We start from the raw sequence: 6,230 nt of genomic DNA on the forward strand, positions 1-6,230 counted from the left end.
AGTTTCCACATAATCCGAAAGCATAAAGTTTTCTGAGTAGGCCATATCGCCATGTCATGTCGTAGGCTTTTTTATATCTAAAAATACTGAAATCAAAAAATCTTTTTTGGCAATTGCCTCTTGAATATGACTGTCCAGCTTTACTAGCTGATCGAGAGTTTGGCGTCCCTTTCGGAAACCGCACTGCTCGTCAACTAGTAAATTACTGGAATTTAAAAAATGCAATAGCCTACTATTAACAATTCGTTCCATGACCTTGCATAAGCAACTTGTCAACGCAATTGGGCGGTAGGAGATGGCAAATCTGGGATTACCCCCTCCTTTCAATATGGGAATGATGTGGGCGAAGTGCCATGAGTTTGGAAAAGTGTGACTTTTCCAAATTTCATTGTACACTTCTAGCAACTTAATCATGTCATCATGATTAAGATGCTTCATCATCTCATATCGAATCTCATCGGGGCCCGGGGATGTTCCTCTACAGGCTTCTAGGGCTCGGACAAGCTCATTCATTGTTAGGTCTTTATTATAATCAAAGTCATCTCCTGTGGCAAAGTGAATAGGTTTCAGCTCAGCGGCTTCCTTGGTGGGCAGGAAAGCAGGATGGTAATTTGCTGAGCTGCTTGTATAAGAGAACTGCTTGGCGAGTACATTAGCAATGTCTTTTGGTGAATCGAAATTTGTTCCCTCGTGAATGATTTTTTTAATTTTGCAGGATGTTTTGTTCTTATTAATTTTTTTGACAGTTGACCAAACCTCTGATATTTTTGTATTGCTATTTATTGTAGAGACAAAGCTACGCCAGGAGTCTCTTTTAGCTTGTCTAATTACTCTACGAGCCCTAGCTCTTGCTTGTTTGTAATTGCAATTCCATTATGGAAAAGCCTGTAGGCCTTATTGCGTCGGCACAGCGCCCTGCGGCAATCTGGTGTCCACCATGGAACTCTATGCTTAACGCTATCTGTCGAAGTTTTAGGAATGGATAGCAAAGCTGCTTCTAAAATCGAATTCTGAATATTGTTTACTTTATCATCAATGGTTTCTCCAACAAGTTCGAGCTTGACGCTCCTTGTGAAGGCGACCCAGTCTGCTTTTTTTACGTTAAATTTAGGCGCTGAAGGCGTTCTCACTGTGTCGCATGAATATTTAATCAAAATAGGAAGATGATCGCTTCCCAACGAGTCGTCAATGGTGTGCCACAGGCACTTGGCTGCTACTGATGATGAGACCAGTGATATGTCTATAAAGCTCAAATTCCCGGTATTATCGTCCACCCGCGTGGGACTACCATCATTCAGAAGGACTAAATCAGACTCGTTAATCAACTTAACTACTTGCTCACCTCTACCATCCACCCGTAGGGAACCCCATAACGTATGATGAGCATTAAAATCACCTAAAATTACTTTATTTTGTGGCAGACGTTCCTGAAGAGCAAAAAGCTCATCATAGATTATTACTTTATCAGGCGGACAGTAAACTGAACATATAGCCAGATACGTGCCATTAATTTTTACTTTGCATGCGACAAACTCCAAAGTAGAATCAATAATCACTTCTGTAAAAGGGAGGCTTTGGTGGATGTACATGGCGACTCCGCCTCCACCCCTACCCTCACGATCCTTCCGACATAAATGGTAGTTCCTGAGCGATACGACCTCGTCAGAGACGAGGTTTGTCAAATGAGTTTCTTGGAGAACTATAATATCGGGAGCATAGGACGAGGCTAATAATTTAAGGTCATTTACTTTAGATCTAATACTTCGACAGTTCCATTGTATAATGGTTGACGCGATGATTACGTTTTATGGGGTTTGGAAGTGCCTTGTCCACCTGTTTTTATTTTCTTTTTATGGGAGGGAGGCGCCTCCTCTCCCTCGCTTCCCGGGGACCTCTCACGGGATGGTTTGGAGACAGAAGCCTCCATGTCCTGCACCTCCTGGCGAGGGAGACGACTGACAGACTGTGACCTGCTTCTCTCTCGAGAAACCGATCGCGAGCCAGACGAAGTCCTCACAGGAGTAGCCCGGACGGGGAGGTGCGCTCCGGACTGTGATTCGGTATCATCCTCCTTATGTTGTTTAGGCTGGGTTGATGCAGCCATTTGATTGACCAATTTTGTCAGTTGATAAACTTTAATATTTAATTCTTTAACGGTTTGTTTGAGTTCGGCAATTTCCTTATCCTTAGCTGCAAGCTGTTGACTGACATCACTTGTACTAGGGGTGTTGCTAGTTACCGCTGCAGCATAGGAAGTATCGGGTTTGTGTGTCAAACTTTCCACTTTCCTCTTAGCTTCAGTATAACTAACTTCATGCTTTCTCATATATGCCAATGTTTTAGTCTCTTTCTTCAGGATGCTGCACTCGGCAGATCCTGAATGATGGGGACCTTCACAGTTAGCACATTTAGAAATTTTGCTAGTACATGTGATGGTGTCATGGGCTTCAGCACATTTACGGCAAGTGAATTTAGAAGAATCTTTGTCAATACATCTTAATGAGGTGTGTCCGAATTTTTGGCATCTGTTACAATGCATTGGCTTTTGGACATAAGGTCTTACTTGTACACGTTCATAACCGACATTGACATATTCAGGGATTTTATTCAAGGCAAAAGTCAAAAAACACAGTCCAGTTTTCGTTCGCACATTCCCGTCCTTCTTGGTCATACAATGAACGTCCACTACGTCTTGGTCCTTCATGCTCTCAAGAATTTCACTTTCATCCATCGTCCTCAAATCCCTGTGAAAGATTACTCCCTTACAGGTATTTGGGCCAATAGGAATAGTTACTTTTACTCGAAGATCATGAATTTGCGTCAGCTTAAGTAAATCCTTAATCTGGGAGTTGTATTGTACTTTAACAAGGAGGCTTCCATCTCGCAATTTTTTAACAAAATCAAAGTCGCCGTCCACTTGACCATCAAGGACCTTTTTGATGATAAAGGGGTTCACGTTCAAAAGCGACTGATTTTCATTCACGCATTTTACATTCGCGAACCTTGCATTCTGGGTGGGGATTTTGAAAATTGGTCGTCTCGTCTTGTCATTAGTGGGGGTTCCGTTGTTCGTCATCAGATTGGTCTTAGAAGGGTCGTTAGTCGCCCCTCCTCCTTGAGGAGGAGAAGGGGTAGCCGGGGTATCACTCATACTGGGTATCGGACCAGGTCCGACCCCTTTTCTCAAAAAACGTAGTCCTGAGGGGACAAAAACCTCTTAACTTTTGTTATCAACCTAACAGCAATAGCTAAGAGAGTAAGGCAGTTTTTCGTCCTCTACCCCCTCAGTGGAAGCCTGGTTGCGTTCTCCAGTACCACAGAGGGATCGAGTTATGTGTGGGACACTTCCTTACCGCCGAACTTGCCTAGGCGAAGGACGGTAATTCAATGCCCACCCCCCAAGCGAATACGGGAGTTCCGAGGAACTCCGGTAGGCTCAGGAAAGTCACATTAAGATGAAAAGAAATCAGGACCAAAGAAAAAGTGCGCCCAAATGACGCCCCAGACTACTGGGCCTCCCTACCCAGGGGTCAAAGCCACAAGGGCTACCCTGGTGTAGAAGAGAGCTGCGGGTCTGGGGTGGGGTGCTGACTACTACTACTGTAGCCTCGTGTCACCTGCAAAGCAAGAGCACTGAAGGTGCTGGCAAAGCACAAATGTTCTGCAATTACAGGATTTTACTTTATTTTAGTTACTTTAAGAACTCAGAAACAATAATGTCAGGCGAGACGAGAGGCCCCGGGCTCCAGGGTAGCTCAAGTGGCGCAAGACTTATTACTTATTGTTGCTGCGTTTAAACAAGGTGTTAGCTCATCAGAGTTTGTACATCGATATTCATAACACTAGTTAAAAAAAAAAAAAAAAAAAAAAAAAAAAAACACGCTTTTCCCGCCAATTCAAATCATGTAAGGTCACAAGCTCTAGTAATTGACTCCTTTGTGGCTAAGCACTAGCAGAGCCATCTATGTGCTTCCACAGCATTTTCCCCATTTTTTTTTTTTTTTTTTTTTTTTTTTTTTTTTATTCATTCATTTTCCCCGGCGGCATTGGATTAAAATTAATGGTATAGATTCTGAAGAAAAAAAAAACATACATGTTAATAGGTTTCTTCGTTACTATAGGTATTAGCATGTTCTATGACAATTTGTATACCACGACCGAGACCGATATCACCTTTTCAACAATTCACTGATTTTGTTTGTCTATATCTCCCATACACTTTCCAACGACAATCGCTGCCACCGCCACCGATGTCTGCTCACGGGTTGTCGTTTATTTTCACTGTTTTTTGTGCATTGGTCAATAATACAATAATGAATGGTATTCATTTAATGAGGACATTTTCCTAGATGTTATTTGATGTATCATAAGCTATGTTTAGTCCATGAATATTGAAATGTCTCTATCCAGGCTTCTTGAATTCCTTAGTAATATATGCCTTCATTTTCACTGACAAAAACTCCCTGCGTTCACTTGAGCTTTTCTGCACAGTGTGCTTTGCCGTGGCCCAAACCGCTCAGAGTGAACGGTTTCGCCGCGCAATGTACCGATCGGCTGAATATCAAACTGCCCTTGCCATTGAGACTTGTCGCGGTTGAGATGAATGGCTTTTCTGATTGAGACTGTAATAAGGGCTTGAAACCAATGAACAAGACTTCCATATCACACGCATTAATGGCTGACAAAAATAAAAAGACTAAAAGAAATATATATTGCAGTTAAGATTTACTTTGGAGGCTCTAAGTTGGCGGCCATTTTAGTTATTTACAAACGGCCGCGAGGAAAAGCGAACTACCCCCAACACCTCGCCCTGCTCGTCAAGCAGCGCCTCGCGAAACGTCTTGCGCGCGCGCGCAACGCATGGTGCGCTTTGCCCCAGTGAACGCAGGGACTGTCTTACAGTAATCTCATTCGCGACATCTCCCCGGGTCGGTTGCGACAGCAACAATGCCAATGTTTCTACACTGATGCCAAAGGTTTGACTCAACCCCCATTCCTAGGAATCATGCTTAAGTTGACGAATCTGATTTTATTTTTAAAATATTGAAAATTATAAATCACTTTATTACTGATATTACATTAGGAAATAGCAATACATACAAGCTGTTAGTTATCTACATTGTAAAATTACAAAAACAAAACGACAAAATCTATCGAAAACAGTTGAAAATGCACGGCCCCTAAGCGCCTCCCGTCATATTTTTTCCTTCATCTATTGACATCGGTTTCGAACGTCACACTTCTTTATGTTTTGAAAATTTATGAATCGATATTAATTATATTTAAATGAATACATGAGCTTACCCCCATCATGTTCAATTATATGTACACAAGAAGTAAACTGATTATGTAAAACTTAATATATTGCTCTTCTTAGCCACGGCCCAATTGAGATGAAAGCTTTTTGATATTAAAGCTTATACTCTATATTGTTATCTAAGATAGAAATGTAGAGCCCTCATTTCCACTGACATAAAGGTTGTAGATAAACAGGATGTCAGAGAAATTGGTCTAAATTCATCAGGGCATCCTGTTTTTGGGATGGGCATACTGGTAGCTTGTTTCCAGGAAGTGGGCAAGATGCCTGAAGTATATGTTGAAGAGATCAAGAAGAGGATTTCTTCTCTTTACCTGTGCCTTTGCAAGGAGTTGGATGATGTCATAAGTGGCTTTTTTCAGGATCTTTCTTTAGGTGATGAGTTCGTTTGCCTCTGGAGGATGGAGACCTATGTTTGACAGGGTTTCTGTGGTGGAGGTGGTTAATGATATTACCAACTTGCTGACAGAGAGTTTCATTAAAATGATTAACACTGGTAGGAGTAAAATCTTCAAACCAGCAGCCAATCCCTTTAAGCTTACCATGATGTTTAGTAGCAAGATGATATCGAAGGCGCGGCTAGGGTGGGCTTTTGCAAAATGGGAGGATTATACTTGATGTCCAATGGTCACTGACTAAGAATGGACTTTCGCAGTTCTTAGGAGTGTGTGCTGATTATATAGAGCTATATATTCTAATTTGCCACCTAGGTAATGAGTCTTTTCTAAGGGGCACAGCAGGTGTATAGGATCATTAGTGTTTTGGAGATAGTCATAGTAAACTTTACCGTTCTTGCCTATGGTGCTTCCCTCACAGCATTAAAATCCCCACACAATAAAAAACGGTATCACTATGTATCATACTATCAGGAGGCTTAGGTACCACTTCACTATCATGTAAGTTATATACATTA

This window comes from Penaeus chinensis, chromosome 28 (genome assembly GCF_019202785.1).
Source record: "Penaeus chinensis breed Huanghai No. 1 chromosome 28, ASM1920278v2, whole genome shotgun sequence".
NCBI lineage: Eukaryota > Metazoa > Arthropoda > Malacostraca > Decapoda > Penaeidae > Penaeus > Penaeus chinensis.